Raw genomic sequence first — 25,539 nt, forward strand, 5'->3', positions numbered from 1 at the left:
TAACAGCACCTGCCCTTTGGCTTTCAAATGCAATTATTTAATTTCTGAGAAAACAGGTGTATTTGTTGTAAACTAACCGGCGCTGTTCTTTTATAGTTCCTGTGACTTTTACTGACTGCCATATGCTCGATGTTTGTTTTGAAAGATTCCTTTCACTGTTGAACTGAATGTCATTTAAGGGATGATTGTCACCTTCAGTACACTGTTTTACAGTCAGAGAATTACTGTTGATTTTAATATTTTTTTTTTATTGCTGTCTCTTTGGATTTTTTTTTTCATTTGTTAAATAGAAACTGCTATCACATCCTCAGTGACTGTTTGGAGGCATTTTTGAATCCTGGATGATGTGGAGACGCATTTGATGCTGGAACATCTTTGGGTTTATGATAATGGATGAGCATTCCATTGATTAACTGCAGTACCTGAACATCAATTTACTACAACACTTAATACAAATTTACTGCAGCATGCTACTGGCAATTTTTTGCAATGCACTAACATCATCATCTAGATTTCCCTCATGCCCCTACCATTTTTTTGGATGGATCTGGGAGGGAGCAGGAGCAGAAAATGCTCCACCATGTGCTCACCCCCTACTGCTCACTACCATTTCACACCCACTGGCTTACATGCCATTAATTAGCTCATCGATATGTGGGCGTATTGAAACAACACACATTCAAGGGAAACATGCCCTACAAAGTACTTCTTTCTATTTTGTTATGGACAGGTGGTAAGGGGCGAGTCATTCCCACTGTTCACCTCCCAACTGACCACAACCGTGTTTTCTTTAAAAATGATGAGTTAGTCCCTGAGTCCATTGGGTCCAAATAACAGACAAATGACAGGTTTTCTTGTAGGTTAAAAAAAAGATAACAATTTATTTTTACACAATTCCCGAAATGGCCGCAACCTCACCCACGCACATATTCACTCACACACATGCGCGCACACATACACACACAAGAACAGATGGAGAGAAAAGGGTAGGCGATTTAAAGTGAGGTAGGTGTTCATGGTTTACGGTAAACTGTTAAATCTTCTCAGAAGAACAGTCTGTTTTAAAGGTGCAGGCCTGTGTGTTCGTAGTCTTGAACTTGTTGAGGTGTCTTAGATTTCTGGTGGTTAAGACTTCAGACTGGAGGTGGTGGTCATTTTCAGTTCTCTGCTGCAGCAAGTTGAAGGGTAGAATTAGCAGCAGGACTTCTTCCTTATTTAGGCTGGATCTCTTTCCACAGCCTTTCACTGGACTGCTTTCTGTGATGTTGTTGTAATCTTTCCTCTCTCTCCAGAGGGCTACTTTCTAAGGTCAATCCATCAAATTAGAGTTTCTGTTCGTTGATATATGGCCATCTCCCCTGGTGTGACCACACAATGGACTAGGACGTGGAATCGATGGCTATCTATTGATGTCTGAGGGATGTGGGTGTCCTAGTGCATGAATTGCAAAAGGTTAGTATGCAGGTCCAGCAGGTAGTTAGGAAAGCTCATAGAATGTTATTGTTTATTGTGAAGTGAATTGAATACAAAAGTAGGGAGGTTAAGCCTCAGCTATACAGGGCATTGGTGAGACCACATCTGGAGTGCTGTGTACGGTATTGGTCTCCTTATTTAAGGAAGGATGTGAATGCATTGGTAGCAGTTCAGAGAAGGTTTACTAGACAAATACCTGGAATGGGTAGGCTCCATCCATCAATATTGGCGTCCACGCTCTGGAAGTGGTTCAAGAGTTCACCTACCTAGGCTCAACTATCACCAGTAACCTGTCTCTAGATGCAGAAATCAACAAGCGCATGGGAAAGGCTTCTACTGCTATGTCCAGACTGGCCAAGAGAGTGTGGGAAAATGGCGCACTGACACGGAACACAAAAGTCCGAGTGTATCAAGCCTGTGTCCTCAGTACCTTGCTCTACGGCAGCGAGGCCTGGACAACGTATGTCAGCCAAGAGCGACGTCTCAATTCATTCCATCTTCGCTGCCTCCGGAGAATACTTGGCATCAGGTGGCAGGACCGTATCCCCAACACAGAAGTCCTCGAGGCGGCCAACATCCCCAGCTTATACACACTACTGAGTCAGCGGCGCTTGAGATGGCTTGGCCATGTGAGCCACATGGAAGATGGCAGGATCCCCAAAGACACATTGTACAGCGAGCTCGCCACTGGTATCAGACCCACCGGCCGTCCATGTTTCCGCTTAAAGACGTCTGCAAACGTGACATGAAGTCCTGTGACATTGATCGATCACAAGTCGTGGGAGTCAGTTGCCAGCGTTCGCCAGAGCTGGCGGGCAGCCATAAAGGCGGGGCTAAAGTGTGGCGAGTCGAAGAGACTTAGCAGTTGACAGGAAAAAAGACAGAGGCACAAGGGGAGAGCCAACTGTGTAACTGCCCCGACAAACAAATTTTTCTGCAGCACCTGTGGAAGAGCCTGTCACTCTAGAATTGGCCTTTATAGCCACTCCAGGCGCTGCTCCACACACCATTGACCACCTCCAGGCGCTTACACATTGTCTCTCGAGACAAGGAGGCCAAAGATGAATGCATTGGAAGCAGTTCAGCGAAGGTTTACTAGACGAATACCTGGAATGGGCAGGCTGTCTTATAAGGAAAGATTGTGCAGGCTCGGCTTGTATCCGCTGGAATTTAGAAGAGTAAGAGGCGACTTTATTGAAACATATAAGATCCTAAGGAGTCTTGACAGGGTGGATGTGGAAAGGATGTTTTGGGAGAATCTAGAACTAGGGGTCACTGTTTAAAAATAAGGGGTTGCCCATTTAAGACAGAGATGATGAGAATTTTTTTCTTTCAGAAGGTCGTGAGTCTTTGGAACTCTCTTCCTCAAAAGGCAGTGGAAGCAGAGTCTTTGAATATTTTTAAGGCAGAGGTAGATAGATTCTTGATAAGCAAGGGGTTGAAAGGTTATCAGAGGTAGGTGTGAATGTGGAGTAATCAGTTCAGCCATGAACTTATTGAATGGCAGAGCAGGCTTGAGGGACTGAGTGGCCTACTTCTGCTCCTAACTCATATGTCTGGATCAGTATCATTTTGTTATGATGTGGCAACTTCACACCTTCTTTGACTCAGAAGAAACACATTCAATTCAGGAATGTTTCTCCATGGTTTCAGACACCTCTTAGTCTGGAATGGATCCTTTTCTCCTTTTGAGGGTGAGGCAGTTTTTGGATACCAGGCCAGGTCATCTAACCTTCGGTGGCCATCTTTGCAGCACATTGAAATTGACTTTTCCTTTAAAAAGTGGACAGAGTCCACATTGAATAAAGTTCATATCTTAAAAGTTAGGAATATGATTTGTCTTTATATTGCTTCAATGCTTGATACAAGGGATGACTGATAGGTCCAGGCTTCTCAGGTTCTATAGCAGGCAGAGTGGATTTTGTTTTCAAATGATACGGGTTGTACCATTGCTGTCAGAGTGCTGAAGTGCACAGGCCCAAAAGGTTAAATCAATTGCCCATTTCACAGCCAGCACAGAGGCTGACTGCATTTCTAAGCTGCAGCAGGTTAGAGGTCGGCCACAGCACCACCCTTGTCTGCAAGTTTGCTGACAATGTCGGGGTTAGACCTGAGAGAATGGAGTGCAACAAGTTCAGAGGGGTACAGGTTAGAGTGAGTGAGGGGGGCAGAGAAATTGAGACAGCCGATGTCTCACCGACAGTTTTCAATGAAAAGATCAAGAGCGGGTAAGAGGCCAGAGGGAGCGGTCCGGGTGGAGGGAGAATGCTGGAGGCGGGTGAATGGGTCTGCTAGTCGGGAGTGGAGTCCAGGTCAAAGAAGTGAACCCGGAGGCGGAGGCGACGGAAGATGAGCTCAACGTCATGCCAAGCCCACAATTCATTGAGGTGGGGGCATAAGGGGATAAAACTGAGTCCTTTGCTGAATACAGAATGTTCAGCGTCAGAGAGGGGAAGGTCAGAGGGTATAGTGAATACATGGCGAGGGGTCAGATCAGAAGGGGAAAGTGAAGGGGAAGAAGGATCTGGCGGGGCATTAGTCCCCATCAGCTGCTGGAGCTTGTGTTCCTTAACACCTGAAAGGAAGAAACTATAAGAGTGGCCAGGTTTAGCGGTGCATATGTATTGTGGACAGATAGCGTGGAATTCCACAGAAGTGGAAAACCTCCCAGAATTTCCAACTTTTGCTATTATGCTACTACCATTAGCAGAGTGTTAAGCCACCCAATCACATACATTCGAGTCAGGTAAATGAGTCAATCTACCCCAATGGAAACTTGTTGCTTCACATTTTCTGAATGAACTCTGCATTGTCTTCAAAGTTAGCAAATGTTGAAAGTTGACAGAGAAAGGCTTGCAAGAAGCACTCTTCAAGGAAACAGACGTGCAACTTCTTGTGAACGACATTTTGCAACAGTACAAAAATATATTTGGCTCGCAAAAACATCTTCCCACGTTGGCATGTATACAAGGAAAGATCATTTTTTCAAAGCACTAACTTACTATGTATAAATGGTTTGTGTGCTTTTAAATTGCTAAATCTAATAGGGTTGTGGAATACCTCTTTGTTCCTCTTGATACTGTAGGGCTCCAGTACTGTCCTGTCTCCCAGCCTGGACAGAAATGTCTTATAATATTATAATAGTCTCCTAGAGAAACGTGATGGGAAAGACTGTTGCAAGTGTCACAATCTCTGACGTGGAAGGTTGCCCAAAAAGAAGAATTGGAAAAACAGTTCAAGAAGTTATCAGGCTCCATCATCGTACTTGCTGGAACAGAGGACAGTATCTGAGCACTTCAGTATGAAATGGGCATCCTGTTACATCTTGCCAGTTGTGGCAGGGTAGGAATCAGCCAACTCCCACAAGAGCCATTGATGATCAGCTTTGGGAAAGAGGTTGAGAGGTGAATCCAGAGGAACCCGCACACAGACTCCACAAAAAATAAAAATTAGAATTTTCATGTGCTGTTTACTGAGCAACTTTCAGACTTTAAGGGTGGCTGGTTAGTCTATTCAAACCTGACACAGCATAAATTCCAACTAGTTGTACCTGAACATTGCAATCAGAGTCCTACAACCAGCGTAGGTCCTCGATTTGCTTATTTAAGAAGCCTGCACCTGTTTCAGGAGGTGGCATTTTCAGAATAAAAAGATCTTTTCTGAATAGGGTTCAGGACATGAGGGGCTCCTCAACATATATTCTTGTTGAGTTTCAGGGCTGTTCATGTAATATGTTTCTTTTTTCTCAAGAGATCTCATGTATTATTTCTGGAAATTTTCTTGGTAGCTCTCACGATTTATCCACCATAATTTCCCATTTACAGAGTGTATTCAGGGTTTCGGTCATATTTACAGCAGCCAATTGGGACAATCAGAGAGAAATTCCCTGTGTTTGTACATATGATAATATACTGGAGCGTCTTCTGCCCAACTAATGAATATACTGTTCATCGGCACTGGAATTCTCCATCTGAAATTTCTGTGATTGGCTGTCGTATCTTCAATCGAAGATCAGTAAAATCCCATTTATAATGTTTCTTCAAGGTTTCTGCCAATCTTCCACCAATGTTTCAGTAGATGATCATGAGAATCCCCATGGAAATTCCAGATGTAGACATTGTCATTTGTCACTTAAAAGATTCAGGCCAGAAGTCAGCACTTTCATCCAGAATGTTCATAAGACTGACAACCTTCTATAAGATGAAACAGAAGAGATGGATAACCATCTGACACATCATCCTGACTTGGAACTATATCGCCGTTCCTTCACCGTCGCTGGGTCAAAAAACTGGAACTTCCTTCCTAACAGCACTGTTGGTGTACCTACACCCAGAGGACTGCAGCGGTTCAAGAAGGCAGCTCACCACCACCTTCTCAAGGGCAATTAGGGATGGGCAATAAATGCTGGCATAGCCAGTGACGTCCACATCCCACGAAAGAATTTAAAAAACTGAAATGTCACTGAGAGATCAGAAGGGATAAAGAAAGATTCACTGATAATGAAGATGAAATTGGAGAAGTTGGTATCTGAGGAATGTAATGAATGGACTATTCAGTAGGAGAAAGGTATCAGGCTGCTCAGAAAACTATTTGGAGATAGCCAGTCAGTTGTGCAATGCATATCAGAGGCTGTCCATTTTGGAGCAGATAGAAGCCATGGTGCAAGCTGCCCAAGTAGGAATTATCTTGACAAAGTGGTCGAAGATGCAATGCCAAAAGGAATGGTATAGGGATAAGTAAGGAAACTATAGATTTGTCCAGAATCATGAACTGCTGCCATCCAAATCACAAAAAAGAGAAAAACAAAAGAGGAAAAACAAAATCAACAAAGAAAAAGGAAACAAAATGGAGACTGTGGTTGTGATCTGAAATAGTTGAACTCAATATTTTTTTTTTAGAGATACAGCACTGAAACAGGCCCTTCGGCCCACCGAGTCTGTGCCGACCATCAACCACCCATTTATACTAATCCTACACTCATTCCATATTCCTACCACATCCTCACCTGTCCCTATATTTCCCTACCATCTACCTACACTAGGGGCAATTTATAATGGCCAATTTACCTATCAACCTGCAAGTCTTTGGCATATGGGAGGAAACCGGAGCACTCGGAGGAAACCCACACAGACACAGGGAGAACTTGCAAACTCCATGCAGGCAGTACCCAGAATTGAACCCGGGTCGCCGGAGCTTTGAGGCTGCGGTGCTAACCACTGCGCCACTGTGTCCAGAAGGCTGTAAAGTGCCTAATCAAAAGATGAGTTGTTGTTCCTCAAGCTTACATTAGGCTTCATTGGAACACTACAGGAGGCCGAGGACAGAGAGGTGAGAGTGGGATCGAGGTAAAGAATTAAAATGACAGGCAACTGGTTATGGACTGAATGGAGGTGTTCCGCAAAGTGGTCACCCAATCTGCATTTGGTCTCTCCAATGTGGAAGAGACTGCATTGGGAACAGTGCATATAGTCAATTAAATTGAAAGAAGAACAAGGAAATTGCTGTTTCACTTGGAAGGAGTGTTTGGGGCTTTGGACGGTGAGAAAGGAGCAGATAAAAGGGTAGGTGTTGCATCTCCTGCACTTGAATGGAAAGGTGCCGTGGGAAGGGGTGGGGGAATACGAGAGGTAACTGAGGAGTGAATCATGGTGTTCCTTTGCAAGGCTGAAAGGGGAGGGTAAGGAAAAATGTGTTTGGTGGTGGCAATCACAAGAGAGGTGGTGGAAATGGCAAGGGATGATCTATTAAATACAGACACTGGTGGGGTGAAAGGTGATGACAAGGGGAACCCTATCAATCTTCTGGGAGGGAGGGAAAGGGGTGAGAGCAGAAGTGCGTGAAATAGAATGGACACAGTCGAGGGCCTTGTCAACCATAGTGGGGGGGATTCTTCGGTTGAGGAAAAAGGAAGACATATCAGAAGTGCTAATGTGGAAGGTTGAATCATCAGAACAGACTTGACAGAGAAAGTGGAAGAAAGGAATAGAGTCCTTAAAGGAAGCGGGTGTGAGGAAATGTAGTTAAGGTAGCTGTGGGAGTCAGTGAATATTCGTTGATAGCCAATCCCCAGAAATGTTGACAGAGAAGTCAAGGAACGGATGAGTCAGAGAGCACTATGTGAAGGTGAGAGAAGGATGGAAGATGGAAGCAAAGTTGATTAAATTTTCCAGTTCAGGGTGAGAGCAGAAAATGGCATCGATACAGTCATCAATGTATCAGAAAAAGGTGAGGGAAGGGGCCTGAGTCAGACTGGAACAAAGAATGTTCCACATATCCCATAAAAATGCAGGCATAGCTTGAACCCATGAGGGTATACATTGCCACACCTTTTATTTGGAGGAAGTGAGTGGAGTTAAAGGAGAACTTGTTCAATGTGAGACCAAGTTCAGCCAGGCGGAGGAGGGTGGTGGTGATTGGGAACTGGGCACTTCACAGCCTTCTGGACTCAACATCGAGTTCAACAATTTCAGATCATAACCCCTGAACCCATTTTGTGACAAGAAAAAAAGTAAGCCTTTGTAGATAAGAAATGTGCGTTGACATATGGGGTAGAATTTCTGGGGTTCTTGTGATTGTCCACTGTAACCCCAGGGAAGCAGTGTACATATAAACATACATACGAACATACAACTAGGAGCAGGAGGAGGCCACTCAGCCCCTTAAGCCAGCTCTGCCATTCAATAAGATCATGGCTGATCTGATTATGACCTCAACTCCACATTCCCATCTACCCCTGATAACGTTTCACCCCCTTGCTTATCAAGAATCTATTTACCTCTGCCTTAAAAACATTTAAAGACTCTGCTTCCACTGCCTTTTGAGGAAGAGCGTTCCAAAGACTCATAACCCGCTGAGAGAAAAAACATCTCCTCATCTCTGTCTTAAATGAGCAACCCCTCATTTTTAAACAGTGACCCCTAGTTCTAGATTCTCCTTTCCACATCCACCCTGTCAAGACATCGAAACATAGAAAATAGGAGCAGGAGTAGGCCATTCGGCCCTTCAAGCCTGCTCCGCCATTCATTATGATCATGGCTGATATGATCATCTGCTATAACGTCTTTAATAATAGCTTCTAACATTTCCCTAAGACAGATATTAAGCTAACTGGCCTGTAGATTCCTGCTTTCTGTCTCCGTCCCTTTTTGAAGAAAGGAGTTACATTTGCAATTTTCCAATCTCATAGAACCTTCCCTGAATCTAGGGAATTTTGGAAAATTAAAACCAACGCATCAACTATCTCACTAGCCACTTCTTTTGGGACCCTAGGATGAAGTCCAAAATGTAAATGTCATTCACGCCGTTTCTCTGGGATTTCATTGGATTTTCCATCAAAGTTGCAGCAGTTGATTGGGGAAACTGACACAAAATTTAATGGCAAAGGATTTTTAATAAGGTGCTAATAAATTTCTTAAGGCATTGCAAATGATAAATCAGAGAATTTGCTGAATTATAAGAATAGAGGTCCTTATGTCACGTATGAGATAATATCAGGCCAATTATTTATGATGACTGCTTAAGTGAATTTCTATTTTCATTAAATTGTATTCTGTGATTTTTAAGACAGAGCTATACCATCCTGAACCAATTGCAAAACACTAAATTCAATGATTACAAAGGTCCCTTAGAAAGTCAAAAACCAGTGCTGCCAGACGTAATAGCTGGTAGATATTCTCTAGTGTTAGAGTGACACCTGTTACACCTATAAAGTAGACTCTGCATCTCTGGCATTCCAGAGTTAAATCACAGTGCCCAGTGCCTACTTAAATAAAAGCATAATCTGGGGCATATGACAACATATCCACTCTTGTCATACTAACTGGATACCATGGGGTAGAAATTAGTTTGGCCCCGCATTGGGGCTTCAGGCGAGCAGCCAGTATCTGTGATGTCTCCACAGGCAGCTTACCCTTCTCCAGAATGAATCAGGTAAGTTCAAGGAGGGAGGGTTGGAGTGGCTAAATGAAGGAGGGATGATCGTTTGGACTGAGTTGGGGGGAACCACTCCTGCTCCTCCTGCCTCTGTGGAAAGGTTTTTTTACAATCAAAAAAACTCCTAGCCATAGTTGGCAGTCATGGAATCACTGAAGAATTTGGATTGGGCAGGCCCGATGTATGCATCCACCTAATAAGCCTAAACAATGGCCCCCACAAATTTAGCAGTGAGACCAACAATTGCACAGATTGTGCACACACTGGTCCATTGCTAAATTGATATGCTTTTGTTTGTTTAACACCCATAAAACAGGTGCAGTGCATATCTATTTCTACCCCTATGTCTTTACATATGTCTTTTATATATACTCTCACATACATTTCCCCAATCATCAAGTAGGCAGAACTGATAATGACTTTGGTGAGATAAAGTTGATATAAAATCAAGCAGCTGGATTTTTCAACACATTGGGCTGGACTCTCCAGTGGGCATCTGGAACCTGACGGCAAGCCCATTTGGGGGTCCTGAGTCGCCTGTCAGGTCAGCGCACCCACCGCAAGCTTTCCGGGAGGCGGCCTCCTAATAGGTCATCTCCATGGTCGCCATCCCAGGAAGAAAGATTGGTGGGCTCCCGAAACTGCAGGCCCAATCAGAGGAGCCATAATGATGTCAGGTCAGCATCCCACTGGGAGAAGCGGGCGCTGCTGAGTCAGGCAGGCGCGCGTAAGGGCTTCTCAACATGGAGGCTCCGACTCTGATGGCCCCACCTCACACCAGGAGGCCAATTCGATTGAGCTGGCAGCCTCCGCACATGGGGTGGGGAGGCGGGATACCCCAACATTGGTAAAATACCGGCGCCAGCGCAAAATGGCCCCAAGTGGGGCCTTAATTGGACAAATTGGCTGTCCACCTCCATGGATTTGCAGCCGACCTGGTTCCCATACCGCCCCTGGGAAAGTCCCCCAAAGCTGGGAATGCACCGGGGAGCTATCCCGATGCGGCAGCTCCCCACTATTTCTCACCCCGCCACTGCCTCCAACCCCCGTCTCTACAGGGCTGGGAAAATCCAGCCCATTGTGTGACTGAATGGTATAATGTTGCCGGACAATTTTTAAAACCTCTATGTTGTCTCCTGTGACACATAAAGCAACAAAACTGCAATACACTATCCCAATTGTGGGGGAGAAATGCTTACTTTTGAATTTTTCTTTCCTTCTGGTCAGCCTCTAGCTGTAAAACCCACCAGTAAATATTAATTTTCAGCATGAATAACTTGTATTTATACAGAACCTTTAATGGACTAAAACATCCCACAGCACTTCACAGGAGCATTATAAAACAAAATATAACACCAAACCACATAAGAAGATATTAGGGCAGTGGCAGGTTTTAAGGAGTGTCTTGAAGGAGGAAAGTGAGGTTGAGAGTCAGAGAGGGAATTCCAGAGCTTAGGGCCTTGGCAGCTGAAGGCACATCCACCAATGAGGAAGCAATTAAAATCAAGGATGTTCAAGAGGCCAGAAATAGAGAAGCCAAGGCCTACCTCATGCAACATCATGTTGGCAATGATTCCCTGGGTACGCTCTCTTTTTGTGGTTTCTCAGTACAAAAGAAAGGACTAATTTCTGATCCATCCCCTGTACAAGGGTTGGCCAGCAGAGCTACCAATCAAGACTTCTATCCCATCTGAAGAGTTTATTCTCACCAGAACACCAGGGGGTGACTGAACCCTGTCATGATCAAATGAACAGGGTCATCCCAAAAATAGCATATGTGGATGTTTGCTGGGAGCTCTGAGATGAAATAATGGCCATCCTATTGTTTCAGATCATAAGGTAGAGCTGCTGCGGTCTTCATCCATATGTTTTGATTTTCTTTTCATTTTTAGCAGCAGGCATAACTTTATTCCTTTCTGAAGTCACTTTGGCTTCAACATAATCACTTCAGTATAATTAATTCGCAAATCCTTTCCATGTACAAATGGTTGAAAAATACCAACATGTAACATTCTGTAATTTTATGCGTCTCTCTCACGCAGCTATAAGAAAATGTAAGTATTCTAATTACTAACATTGAATTTAGCATTGATTGGTTCCTGGATGTGTATTGCTGTGTCTGATTCTCTATATCTTCTTCTGTCTCTGTCTCTTTCAGCTATAAGAAAATGTAAACATTCTAATTACTAATTCTCAATAAAACATACATAATAATTAGAGCTTTCAAAATTCAACTAATTGATTTAGATGAATAAAAGAACTCAAATTAAGACAATGAAAGATTCTTTCTCTCTCTGACAGCTGTTACTAATTAGAAAAGCAATACATCCTAGCTGTCAACACAGCACAGATGATAATCGGGGATAATTAGATGCTGTTTGCTTCAAGTTTCAACTTTCTTGAAAAAAAATGAACTCAAATTAACAATAGATTAAACAGTCTCTTTGTCAGAGCCTGGCATTCTTTCTGATATTTATAGAACACAAATAAAAAACTGCAACAGAGCTGTAATCAGTAATTTGTGTTTTTCCAACATCTATACACCCTTTAGTTTAGTTTAGAGATACAGCACTGAAACAGGCCCTTCGGCCCACCGAGTCTGTGCCGACCATCAACCACCCATTTATACTAATCTTACACAATCCCATGTTCCCTACCACATCCCCACCTGTCCCTATATTTCCCTACCACCTACCTATACTAGGGGCAATTTATAATGGCCAATTTACCTACCAACCTGCAAGTCTTTTGGCTTGTGGGAGGAAACTGGAGCACCCGGAGAAAACCCACGCAGACACAGGGAGAACTTGCAAACTCCACACAGGCAGTACCCAGAATTGAACCTGGGTCACTGGAGCTGTGAGGCTGCGGTGCTAACCACTGTGCCAACAAAGTTTCTGAAATTTGTCTTTCAGTTTTTCTTCAAATGAATTTGAAAAACAAATAAAAAATGGTGGAAATATTCCAGCAGCACAGAAGACCTAACAGTACTATTACATCCTGGGAAATTAGGTACAGTGCACATGCTCAGACTTCAGAAGCCAAAATGGTTTACGACTTCATCAGTTGAGACAAAAATATCAAGTCCATGTCCAGACATTTGGGAGAGAATGAGACCTTCAGGTAAAAACATTAATAAAAGTATTTAAAAGCACAAAGGACAATTCAATTGATACATTTAAAAATAACGAGTAAATCTATATAATTCTTTGATTTTTTTTTACATTTTGGTTAAACCTCTATTTTAGACATTAGAAATATCAGTTATTGAGGAAAAATGGCATTCAGAATTTTTCAAAAAGCACTCTATGGCTCTATTTTGAGTGATTTTGAGGATACTATAGTACAGCAGCACCCAATGACCAATTGTTTTATTATAAAGTGATGAGCCAGAATGTACTATCAAAATTTATACCCAAATTAAATAGCAACTTCAGGCAAGAATAGCTATATAGTTAGACACAAAGATCTGGAAGTTGCTGTCCTAGAGGCAACATATTGCCATTAGCATCAAGAAAACAGTAAGTCACTGTCTGACTCACAAATCAAATGCAGTGAAGATCTTATACTTGCATGGCAGATACAAACTAAACTTGCCATGGAGGGTTAGGACTTGTCCATTCCAGTCTATGTACCCATTTTAGTAGCATGGTAAGTGTTAATTGTGGGAGAGCATCAAGCGCAGACTGAGAGATGTCCGATTCACAGGAGTACAGCTCACAGTAGTGTTCACTCCAGCGGGACATCTGTTTACTTCTGTCAGTGAGTACTTCACCATCTGCCAACTTCGGCGGAGCAACTTAGGTGATGGAATGACCAAGAACCCTCTTGATCCTTCATACATAGCTCATAGATTTCCTTTGTCACATGCAGTTTGGATTTCTTGCTCACACAGTATCTCCCTCTTCTTTGCATGGCTGTTTTGGCTACTTTCAGGTCGTGCAGTGTTTTAGCTGTTGAGTTTATGATGTGCATCATGTAGGCTTTGTTTTTTGCATCAATGACAGATATCATCTCAGCTGAGCAGGACTCAAACAATTACTGCCAAACAACCTCTCTGGCACTGGCTTTCTGGTAATTATTACAGGTGTGGAATCTCATTCCTTCAGCTTTTAATTGTTGTTAGAGATTTTAAATAACATTAAGTGATTTTGTTTTACCTTTTCTTTCTATCTTTTTTCCTCTCTCTTAATCTGAACATTCTTTCCCTCCTCTCTTTTGTTTGCGTTCTGCACCTGATTTGACATTGAATTCACTATTCTAACTTACACTTCCTGGTTCAAAGTGCAATAGTTCAATCTCATTAGTTAAGGAGATACACAATCGTTTGCCCTGATCACACCAATCCCAGATGCCCTGTAGAAGGCACCGTATCATTCCCACCTCCCACTTGCAAAGTTTCATGGAAAAGAAATGGGCAAGGACATGTCTAACAAATGACAGGCAGCATTCATTTGCTGGCAGCAGTAAATTCTAGCCTGACAAGTTTACATTGGTGGTTTTAATGATAAAGGTGGGCATAAGGCTTTACTATAGGAAAAAGTTCACACAAAAGCATGACAAAAACTACTGAGGGAAATGTTAAATACAAAAACCTTGTCCATCCTCTTAGGTGGACATGGCACGATTCGAAAAACAGCATGGGAGTTCTCCACTGTGTCCTTGCCTATATTTATCCCTCATCCAACACCACAAAAGCAAATTATTTGGTCATTCCCACATGCTATTTGTGGGAGATTGCTATGTGCAAATCGATTGCCTAATTTCCTACAATATAACTGCGATTACACTTGAAGAGTATTTTATTGCCTCTAAGGTGCTTTGGTACATCCAGAGATTGAGAATGGCACTATTTAAATGAAAGTTTTTTCATGTAAATTTAGCTTGGTGTAGGCAGCATGACTGCCATCCAAAATGACTTAGATATGGAAATTCTTGTGAAGATGGCCCCAACTGTCATCACTATGCCATCACCATGCCACTGGGCCCCTGATCTGTGTGTCCACACATCAGTGGGCTGACTGGCCTAATGGAAGCTATCACATCCTGAAAGCCCTAACAGAGAGTGGACTGGGTCCCAAGTTCCAGAGTCTGGAAGTTGGGATACAGAACACTTTCTAATCTGTGTTCCACAGAGGCAGAATCACTAACGGATCCCTGGCTATTTCTAAGGTGGTGAGCTACTGCAGATTTCAATGCAGTTGCTGCATACTCATTTCATAACTGCAATAAGGAAAAGGATTCCCTGATGTTACTTCAAATGAAGGCAGTTGACTCCAGAGTCACAATTGTCTGTTGACACAAGCCCTGGAGAGTGTCTTTAGAGACTCCAGGTAGATATGGGACCAGATTTTATTCCGGTGACAGGGGTCCCGGCAGCCAGCCAGAAGGCGGAGGGAGAACCCACCGCGGCCCTCCGTCGGATTCCTGTTGCAACCTTACGGTGGGCAGCCAATTAACTGCCCGCTGTCGGGGTTGCCATAATGCCACCAAGAGTGTTAAGTGGGGTGGGGGTCACTGGGGCCATTCAGGCAGGCCCTGGTGACAGGTTGGAGGCGGTCTTCTGCGGGGGGGTGGATGGGGGTTTGGTCATAACTTCTGTGGGGGCCTTCCACGGTCCCTAGATTGCCCTCAAAGGAGGGAGCCCCCACAACTCTGTTTGGAGGCCACCAGACTTTACTACCCCATGTCTCCCCATGGCAGCAGGCTCCTTCGCCTTCAATAAAATTGAAGTGGAGGTGGGAAGAGGTCCTTAAGGGCCTCAATTATCCTGGGGCAGGAAAGCTGTCCTCAGCCTACCCCGCCCTGGACAAAATGACTGGGGTCCCAGGCCATGTCGGGAATAAAATCACGCCTACGATGTTCCACAAGCATCTTTCTTGGCAGTCAAATACCTTAAAATATGGATCCCATTGCAGAGTCAACTGGACAGGGTATGCCTTTGTTGTTCCCAGTGCCTACCAGTGCACCAAGGAGGTGACTAATGCCCTATTCAAGAGGACCAGTTATATGTGCTACCAGACCAACCCTGACAATCAGACAGAGAGAGCCATTGGGTTCGGGGCCAACGCTGGATTCCCCCAGGTGCAAGATGTGATAGATTGTACACATGTGGCCATCAAGGCTCCCGTGGACCAGTCACCCACCTTCATCAACAGGAAGGGCTTCCATTTAATCAACGTTCAACTGGTCTGCGACCACCGTAAGTGTTTCCTGCAGGTGTGGGCCTGCCTTCCAGGAAGCAGCCATGATGCCTACATACTTAGACAGTCCGTGGTGCCACAGCTTTTCAGGCCCCCTGGCCCCCCGCTTGCCTTCAGGGATGGATTCTCAGATCAAGGGATACCCATAGAAGACTTGGCTTCTTACACCTGTGAGGAACCCTTGCAATGCAGCGGAGAGGTACAACAATTGCTACGGCTCTACTCGAGCGACAATCGAGCAGGGAGTGGACTACTGAAGATGAGATTCCGCTGCCTTGATCGATCTGGTGGAGCCCTACAATATGCCCCTGCGTATCATGGTGGTCTGCTGTGCTCTGCACAATCTAGCACTGCAGAGCGGGGAGGCCACAAACACAACTCAACCACAATCTGTAACCTCATATCTCCCACTCGACCAATACCAACAAGCCGGGGGACCAACCCTGGTTCAATGAAGAGTGCAGGAGGGCATGCCAGGAGCAGCACCAGGCATACCTCAAAATGAGGTGTCAGCCTGGTGAAGCTACAACATAGGACTACTTGCATGCCAAACAGCAGAAGCAGCATGCAAGAGACAGAGCTAAGCGACCCCACAACCAACGGATCAGATCTAAGCTCTTCAGTCCTGCCACATCTAGTCGTGAATGGTGGTGGACAATTAAACAACTGACAGGAGGAGCAGGCTCCACAAATATCCCCATCCTCAACGATGGGGGAGCCCAGCACATCAGTACAAAAGACAAGGCTGAAGCATTTGCATCCATCTTCAGCCAGAAGTGCTGAGTGAATGATCCATCTCAGCCTCCTCCTGAGGTCTCCAGAATCACAGATGCCAAACTTCAGCCAATCCAATTCAGTCCATGTGATATGAAAAAATGACTGAGGGTACTGGATACTGCAAAGGCTCTGGGCCCTAACAACATTCCAGCAATTGTACTGCAGATTTGTGCTCCAGAACTAGCCACGCCCCTAGCCAAGCTGTCCCAGTACAGCTACAACACTGGCATCTACCCAGTAATGTGGAAAATTACCCAGGTATGACCTGTACACAAAAAGCAGGACAAATTCAACCCGGCCAATTACCATCGCATCAGTCTATTCTTGATCATCAGTAAAGTAATGGAAGGTGTCGTCGACAGTACTATCAAGTGGCACTTGCTTAACAGTAACCTGCTCAGTGATGCTCAGTTTGGGTTCCGCCAGGGCCACCCAGCTCCTGCCATCATTAAAGCCTTGCTTCAAACATGGACAAAAGAGCTGAACTCAAGAAGTGAGATGAGAGTGACTGCCCATGACATCAAGGCAGCATTTGACCGAGTATGGCATCAAGGAGCCCGAGCAAATCTGGAGTCAATGGGAATCAGGAGGAAAACTAATCACTGGTTGAAGTAATACCTAGCACAAAGGAAAATGTTTGTGGTTGTTGGAGGTCAATCATCTCAGTCCCAGGATATCACTGCAGGAGTTCCTCAGGGTAATGTCCTGGGACCATCTTCAGCTGCTTCATCAATGACCTTTCCTCCATCATAAGGTCAGAAGTGGGGATGGTCGCTGATGATTGCACAATCTTCAGTACCATTCGCGACTCCTCAGATACTGAAGAAGCCCGTGTCCAGATGCAGCAGGACGTGGACAACATCCAGGCTTGGGATGATAAGTGGCAAATAACATTTGCGCCACACAAGTGCCAGGCAATGACCATCTCAAACAAGAGAGAATCTAACCATCTCCCCTTGATGATCAATGGCATTACAATCGCTTAATCCCCCATTATCAACATCCTGGGTGGCACCATTGACCAGAAACTGAACAGGACCAGTCACATAAATATTGTGGCTATAAAAGCAGGTCAGAGGCTAGGAATTCTGTAGTGAGTAACTCACCTCCTGATTCCCCAAAGCCTGTCCACCATCTACAAGGCAGAAGTCAGGAGTGTGATGGAATACTCTCCACTTGCCTGGATGAGTACAGCTCCAACAACACTCAAGAAGCTCGACACCATTCAGGACAAAGCAGCCCACTTGATTGGCACCCCATCCACCACCTTCAACATTCACTACCTCCACTACCAACGCACAGTGGCAGCAGTGTGTACCATCTACAAGATGCACTGCAGCAACGCACCAAGTCTCCTTCGACAGCACCTTCCAAACCCATGACCTCTACCACCTAGAAGGACAAGGGCAGCAGATGCATCGGAACACCACCACCTGCAAATTCCCCTCCAAGTCACACACCATCCTGACTTGGAACTATATCTCCATTCCGTCACTATCACTGGGTCAAAATCCTGGAACTCCCTTCCTAACAGCAATGTGAGTGTACCTACATCCCAAGGACTGCAGCGGTTCAAGAAGGCAGCTCACAAGCACCTTCTCAAGGGCAATTAAGAATGGGCAATAGATGCTGGCCTAGCCAGCGATGCCTGCATCCCATGAACAAATAAAAAAGGGCTTACATGACAATGAGATGCCTGAGTGACACTCATCCACCAACGAGGATGACGCAAAGGAGCGAGGGGCAAGCAGCAATGGATGGTGAAGACCATGGGCTGGAGGCCAGATAGATTGAGTGATGTGCCAAGGAGGCAAGAGACAACCTCATAATTACTCACTTCTAGCCATCCCAATGTCCACTCACAGAGAATCCCATAAAGAATCACCTTAATCCATGTAGTCTGTCACATCCTTTCCATTTGTGTTCCCTGACTTGCAACCAGCTGCAATGCACACTAGTGTCCATATGAGAACATATATTAATGAGGGCTGTGGTCATATTGGCAATCAACTAAGGGGGAAGGGGGAAGTCAGGAGCTCACAATTAAGGCTTAATGGAACATGGCTTTCAGACATTTGCACAAAAGAACTTCTAATTAATCACTACATCACATTTTTCCTACACCTATGAGTCCCAAAATGTGACTAGGTATTCTTCTTAATACGTTTGTGAGCGCTCCTACACAGTGAGATCCCAGCGACAGCAGCTGGGCTGAAGGCAGGCTACTGATCAGGCTGCCCCTTGGTCTGTGATGACTTTTGCGGATGTCCTCTGACTGCCTGAGGCCTGGATGGCCCCGGCTGCCTGAGGATGTCCTGTACTGGCGCAGAACTCTCCTCAGGCATTACGGCTGCTGGAGCTGGGCTCACTGGCGAAGGGGCTCAGGAGCCAGTGTCCACACTTGGAGTGCCCCGAGGGGAGCCCCCAGATGTGGAGGTCAGCCTCTCCTCCTCCCTTTCAAGGCTCACTTGAACCTCTCTGCTCACCAGAGAAGGACAAGGAGGGGGAGAAGTCCCCAGGCTCCTGCTCCTTCCCTCGCCATTCCGCTGCTGCATTGAGCTCATAGCCAAGGCAATGGTGTACAGGCCTGCATGCATTTGTGATATCTGACTCTCTATCAGGGAGCCAAACCTTTCAATGGAGGAAGCCATGCACTCACATGCCTGAGACATGGCAGCACTCATGGCATAGATGGACTCCTCCAACGTCCACTCATGGCTGCGCATGGCCTCTGGCAGCTCCACCAGATGTTGCCTTACCTGTCTCTGCAACTCTAACATGCCCTGTGCTATCAACACCAGAGACTCATCATCAGCCTGGGACTCAGCATGGGCTTGGCTACCCACAATCAGCTGACTGTCAGAAACCTCAGTTGCTTCAGCCTCAGCCAGCTGCTCGTGTGCGTGTGTGGTGCTCTCACCAGCTTATGATCCTGATTCTAATGCCGAGCGCAAACCCACTGAGGTGAAAGTATCTGCACTGGTGGAAGGTGCAGAAGAGTAAGGAGATGGGGCATCCTATGAATGGTCCTCTCCCTCAGAGGTTGACAGCTGTCCCCCTATAGCTGCAGTCTCCTATGCATGCTGACCTGCATGAGAGAACACAAATATGTGTGAGTTAGGCTCTGCAGATCTCATTATGCTAAACATGCATGATGTGGGTCTCCAAAAGTAAAGAGTATGTTGACGGAAGCCAATCTTCACTCTCTTGTTCAGAGACTCCAGTCTCCCTGTCCGAAATTGCGCAACCGCCCTGGGCCCCTGCCAGTTCCAAGGCCTCTTCCTTGGCAGTGGTGAGAGGACGCAGATCAGGACCTCCTCCGCCAGTCTGGACCATCTCCCCCTGTTGATGGCCCTCTTGTTCTGCAAGAGGAAATTTGGAGATAGTAAAAATTTGCAGAGTTCAATATGACAGTTCTGCTAATGTCAGCCCCTCCTCCCCGACTGGGAGATCTGATATCCCTCATGCTGACAAACACTGTCAGGAGAGTTAATGGGGGTGAGCTATGAAGGAAGGTGAGCTGTGGCCAAGATACAGCCATGCATCTGTTAGCATGAGGTAAAACCCTAGGCCCTGCCATCGCCATGGTAGTGCCATCCTCCCCATGTCACGCACCCTCCTGCGTAGTTACATGCAATCCCCAAAACAGAGAATGGTATGGAGCACTCACCTTAGCCAAATGCAGGTTGTTGACCCTCTTTCGGCACTGGACCCAGTTCCGGTGGGTGGCCGCATGGCTTCTGACCTCCCTAGCGATCTCCGTCCAGACTTGCTTGGTCAGGTGGAAGGACCTCTTCTTGCCAACACTGAGGAGGAGAACCTCCCACCTTCCTTTGCAGCCTGGAGGGGAATCTGCAGGGAGGCATCACTGAATTATGGGACCGCCCTTTGTTTTGCCTTGGCCATCCTGTGCTGTCTTCCTCGAAGGGGTGGGGAGGGAGGGGGGCCAGGGGGAGGGGTGGTTGGGGGCTCCAGGAACCAGTCAAGCAACATTTTCAGCTGTACAAAGCTGGCAAAGCCTCTAAGGCAGGAGTAAATGCAGGGCTGGCAGACTTTTAAATAACGCGGCAGCATCTGCACCGGAGTCATCTGACGCCATAATCAACAACTCGCATCCTGCCCTGTTATGGTACTTCTTTAAGAAGCTGTGGTTATGTTTTCTAAGTACAACAGTGTAAGGGAAATTATGCAATATACCACGTGACTTCTACTCTGTGTGTGAGTCTGTGTAGAGTAGTCGTCCAGACCAGACCTATGTAAGATTAATAATAAATAAAAAATAAATAAATAAATAAAAATAAATAAATTACACACACTTGTGCCCATGCAAAATAGTCGTCAATAAAGATCCTACGTTATGTTAACCAACGCGTTATGCGTGGTTGGTACTTGTGTATAGTCAACAATAACACAAGGAGAAAAACACATTATGGTAGCAGCGGTAGAGATTTTCCAATTTTAAATTCCACCTTCTCCAATGTGGTGCCAGTTCACAGACATCGGAAGATCCTCCAAGACTCAGAGGGACATGACTTCTGACTTTATCATTTGCAACACCACGGCAGTTTGTGTAGGCAGCTCTGCATTTATGTAGGGTAAGGTTGTTTGCACTTTCACTGTGAAATCAGACCATCGCAGAGTCGAGTTGAGGGCTCAGTTCCGACAGGGAGTCGAGTTCTCAGACAGCTCTCACATATAGGTGTACATCAGGGTAATTCTGGACCTATAGGTGGAATCTGTAATTTAGGGCAGATCCTCTACACGTTACATCGAGAGGTGCTGCGGCAAAACAGTACTTGGCCAGAGACACCAGATAGCTGTATCAGGCCACTGGATCGGCAGTGGAACAGAGCAAGCCATATCTTTAATTGGGTGATCGAATGAGGGAATCAGGCAATCTCCAAGGGCTATAAGAAAATATAGCACCATTACTGTCTTTTTGGTTGTCACGCTGTTTCGAGTGCTGTGCCACCAGAAAGAGTGTAAACTTGACAACAGTGCCACGCACACCAAGCCTTACAATACCATTCTATTGAGCTGTGGCAACTTGTGGAACTGCAGGCAGTTATTGCTGTAGTAATTTTTTTTCCTGAACAGCAAAGAAATTTCTTTTTACTGCGGAGAAAGCTGGTATTCTCAGAAACCTTGCAAGGACAACTACCAAGTTTCCATCCATCAATTGGAAAACAAGTTCAAGTTGTTCAAACAGTGAGTTGAGTTCTGGTTTGTCGACTTAGCAGTATCTGAGCCACACAAGCAAGCTGTGAAGATTCACATTGCTATCAGCAACAAAGGTTTTCACCATCTGAATACATCTGGGCTCACAGAAGAGGAACTGTAAGATCCCAGCAAGATTTGGTCTATGCTGGAAGATCAACTGAGGATCAAGCTTAATTTCTGTATGTCTTGAGTTCATGTCTTTCATCAGCAACTGCACAAATCTACTGATCATTTCGTGAGCAAATGTCAAGACATGGGACATGACTGCAACCTCTCAAAAGCAGAACTCGTACTGCGAATCACTGAATTACTCATTGCATCAATGCTGATTGAGGCATACCAGAAGGATCTCTTGGAGAAACCTAAAGATGACACCATTGATTCACTATTCAAGGACAGACACAGGTACGAAGCGATTATAGCAGGACAACAAAGTTTGCAATCTTTATGTTCTACACCAATGATTGGTACATTGACCAAAGGTTTTAAGTCTGGAAAAACATGTAAGAGATGCAGACTCCTACATGCACCAAAGAGCTGTCCAGCATTCTATGACGTGTGCAAAGCATGTGGCACAAAGGGGCACTGGCAGCTGGGTGCAAGAGAGCCAAACCTGATGGGGTGACCAAGAATCATGATAAGAGTCAAACGGACAACAAGAAGGTAACACACCCTCATAAGCACAGGGGCTCTGCTAGATACAAAAGAAGACAAATACATGAGGTAGCAAATGAAAATGACCATAGCGTTGATGACGATGGTGGTCAGGGTTCTATGGGGAGTGAGGAACAAATTTTTCACACAGTGAATGTCACTGAATGTATTGATTCCATCACACATTGGAAGCATTTGCATCTGTACGGATTATATGTCCTAGGAAAGAAGGCAAACGTGTACTATGGGCAAAGGTTGATACAGGGGCAAGTGCAAACATACACCCTCTGCGAATTCTCAAGAATATGTACTTGATCACGTGGCAAGCCATGATGACACCTACGAGCACCCATCTTGCAGCTTATAATGGGTCAGCAATACCATATCAAGCTAGACTGTTGATACAAGCAGTCAGCGTGGACATCCCAAGTATTCAATATCATTCAGATGATCAGCAATTGCAGGCCTACCAGTGTGTAGGGACTTAACCAGAGTTACAATACATGGGATTAGCCATCAACAGAGAAGTAGACCAATCATGGAAGACAAACTGATCAGTTCCATCAATGATCTTACTTCACAGCATCCTGACTGCTTTGACAGGTTTGGCAGTTTCAAAGGAGACGCCACATTGCAACTCCATGATGATACAACACTGTCAATTGATCCACCCCACAAGTGCAGTGTGCACAAACAGAGCAGACTCAAGATTCAGCTTGACATAGGAACATGGGAAATAGAAGCAGGAGTAGACCATTTGGCCGCTCGAGTCTGCTCCGCTATTCAGCTAGATCATGCTCTGATCTTCTACCTCAATGCCATTTCCCCGCACTATCCCCATATCCCTTGATATCTTTAATGTCTAGAAATCTATTGATCTCTGTCTTCAACATGTTCAATGACTGAGCCTCCACAGCCTTCTGAGGTAGCAAATTCCAAAGAGTCACCTCCCTCCGAGTGAAGAAATTCCTCCTCATCTCAGTCCTAAATGGCCTACCTCTTATTCTGAGACTGTGTCCCCTGGTTCTAGACCCCCCCTCCCCACAAGCCAGGGGTAACATCCTTCCTGCAGCTACCCTGCCAAGCCCTCTAAGAATTCTGTATGCTTCAATCAGATCACCTCTCATTCTTCTAAACTCTAGAGAATATAGGCACAGTCTCCTCAATCTCTCCTCATAGGACAATCCTATTATCCCTGGGATCAGTCTGCTGAACCTTCGTTGCACTCCCTCTATGGCAAGTATATCCTTCCTTAGGTAAGGAGACCAAAACTGTACATAATATTGCAGGTGCAGTCTCACCAAGGCTCTATATAATTGCAGCAAGATTTCTTTACTCCTGTAATCAAATCCTCTTGCAATAAAAGCCAAAATACCATTTTCCTTCCTAATCGCTTGCTGCACCTGTGTGTCGACTTTCAGTGACTTATGAACAAGGATGCCAAGGTCCCTTTGGATATCAACACTTCCCAATCTGTCACCATTTAAGAAATACTCTGCATCTCTGTTTTTCCTACTAAAGTGGATAACTTCACATTTTTCCACATTATATTCCAGATACCATTTGGCCCACTCACTTAACCTGTCTAAATCCCCTTAAAGCCTCTTTTCATCTCCTCACAACTCACATTCCCACTTAGTTTTGTGTCATCAGCAAACTTGGAAATATGACATTTGGTCCCCACATCCAAATCATTGACATAGATTGTGAATAGCCGTGGCCCAAGCACTGATCCTTGCAGTACCCCACCGCTCACATCATATCAACCTGAGAAGGACCCATTTATTTCTATTGTTTTCTACTTGTTAACCAATTCTCAATCCATGCCAGTATATTACACCCAATCCCATGTGCTCTAATTTTGCTTACTAACCTCCTGTGTGGGACCTTATCAAAAGCCTTCTTAAAATCCAAATGCACCACATCCACTGCTTCCCCCTTATCTATTATGTTAGTTACATCGTCAAAAAACTCTTAACAGGTTTCTCAAACATGATTTTCCTTTCATAAATCCATGTTGGCTCTGCCTAATCCTGCCATTATTTTCTAAGTGTCCAGTTATCACATCCTTTATAATAGATTCCAGCATTTTCCCTACTACTGATGTCAGGCTAACAGGTCTGTAATTCCCTGTTTTCCCTCTCCCTCCTTTCTTAAATAGTGGGGTCTCATTTGCTACCTTCCAATCTGCAGAAACCATTCCAGAAGCTATAGAATTTTGGAAGATGATCACCAATGCATCCACTATCTCTACAGCCACCTCTTTCAACACTGGGATGTAAAAGGTCCAAGTCCCATTAATTTCTCCAAAGCTACCTTTTCACTAATACTAATTTCTTTCAGCTCCACAATCTCGTTGGTCCCTTTGTTCTCTAGTATACCTGGGAGGTGTTTTGTATGTTCCTCTGTGAAGACAGACACAAAGTATTTGTTTAGTTTCTCTTATTTCCATTATAATTTTCCCATTATAAATTCTCCTGTCTCTGCCTGTAATGGTCCCACATTTGTCTTTGTTAATCTTTTCCTTTTTACATACCCGATAGAAGCTTTTACAGTCTGTTTTTATGTTTCTCACTAGTTTGCTTTCATCTTTCTCTTTCTTTATCAGTTTCTTAGTTCTCCTTTGCTGAATTCTAAAATGCTCCAAATCCTCAGGTTTACTACTTTTTTGGCAACTTTATAAGCCTCTTTGATCTTATACAATCTTTAACTTCTCTTATTAGCCATAGTTAGATCAACTTTCCTGTTGGGTTTTTATGCCTCAAAGGAATGTAAATTTGTCGTAAACCATGCATTAATTCTTTAGATGCTTGCCATTGCCTGTCAGCCATCATACCTTTTAATGTAGTTTCCCAATCTACACAACCAACTTTCCCCTTATACCTTCGTAGTTTCCTTTGTTTAGATTTAAGAGCCAAGTTTCAAATTGAACTACATAACTTTCAAACTTAATATAAAATTCTATCATATTATGGTCACTCTTCCCTAGAGGCTCCTTTATAATGTGATTATTAATTAGCCCTTTCTCATTGCAAGATCAAAAATGGCCCATTCTCTAGTTGGTTCCTCAACATACTGTTCCAGAAAACATCTTATATACATTCCAGGAATTTGTCCTCCACAGCATAAGTGCTAATAGGTATACCCAGTCTGTATGCAAATTGAATTCCCCCTGTAATTACTGTACTACCCTTGTTACATGCACCTCAAATTTCCTGATTGTGCCCGACATTACCACTACTGTTTGGTGGCCTATAAAGAACTCCTACCAATGTTCGCT

The 25,539-nt window shown here is 44.6% G+C and overlaps 1 protein-coding gene across 1 annotated transcript in view; it reads left to right on the forward strand.

The window, feature by feature from the left end:
* Positions 1-25,539, forward strand: part of LOC137380637 (putative uncharacterized protein ENSP00000383309) — a 48,665-nt gene that overhangs the window by 5,236 nt on the left and 17,890 nt on the right. The window lies entirely within an intron of this gene.

This window comes from Heterodontus francisci, chromosome 2 (genome assembly GCF_036365525.1).
Source record: "Heterodontus francisci isolate sHetFra1 chromosome 2, sHetFra1.hap1, whole genome shotgun sequence".
NCBI classification, from domain to species: Eukaryota; Metazoa; Chordata; class Chondrichthyes; order Heterodontiformes; family Heterodontidae; genus Heterodontus; species Heterodontus francisci.